The sequence below is a fragment of the Arachis duranensis genome, chromosome 7, assembly GCF_000817695.3.
Source record: "Arachis duranensis cultivar V14167 chromosome 7, aradu.V14167.gnm2.J7QH, whole genome shotgun sequence".
Taxonomy (NCBI): Eukaryota; Viridiplantae; Streptophyta; class Magnoliopsida; order Fabales; family Fabaceae; genus Arachis; species Arachis duranensis.
Window position 1 is genome coordinate 76,600,931 of NC_029778.3, and position 1,087 is coordinate 76,602,017.

The following is a 1,087-nucleotide window of genomic DNA, read 5'->3' on the forward strand; positions in this document are numbered from 1 at the left end:
GCGTGTGTGTAAAGTGTAAACACCACGAGTGAAGTGATTCTGTTTGGTAAGTTTTCAAGTTATAGCAAGACACCATAGGTAAGGTACCTTTATTTTCTCAAAAGTATTATTAGTAACCGATTTTTGATATAGACGTATGATTATTAATTTCTTTAAGTACTAATAATAAAAATAATTGAATGGTAGTGGTGGGTTTCATTATTTCATTGTTATTAAATAAAAACACATTAAGTATTATTAGGGCGAAACTTCATTCTCAAATTTGAAGTTCTGGGTATTATACTACTAAGTGACATTTAGATAAGTTAGTTATTAGATTAGTTAGATTGCCAATTAAGCAAGGTAGGTAGTTAGTTTCGGTTAGAGTAGTTCATCTTATACACCGTATCCCCCTCCCCCCGAGTCTCTATATATATAAATTTAATTTTGATATAGTGTAAAATAATATACATCTAATTACATAACGTCACATTAATAAAAATAATTACTTTTTACATTAATTGTGTGAATAATTATCTTAAAAAACAATTATAAATGTACGACTATATAAAATATTTTACACTGTCAGTGTATCAATATATCAATTGTGTCTCTCTTCTTTGGCCATTTGTTTAAAAGAAAAGTTAAGTGTATAAGTAATTTTTAAATAAATCTTCAACTAAGTGGGAATTTCATTATTTTTACACCTTAGCAGCTTCTTCCTTCATCTCTTAACAAAATAACACAATAATCTTACAAAATAATAAATAAATTTTGTTGACACAGCACATAATTTTAACAAAAAGCAATACTATATGATTAACAAATTTTTTTTTTTACTAAAACACTCTAATTTTAAGTACTAAATTCTAAATTTTAAGTTATAAATTCCAATTCTAATAATATATATATATATATATAATATGTTGACTAAAGACATTATCAAATATGAATAAAAAAAATATTAACCCTTGATATTTCTCTTTTTAACAAAATAACACAAGAAAATATATCAAAACTTAGAGTGTTTTAGTAAAAAATAAATAAATTAAATATATCTCAAATAATTGCAACACTGATATTAGTTTGTGCAAATATAAGTATTTTA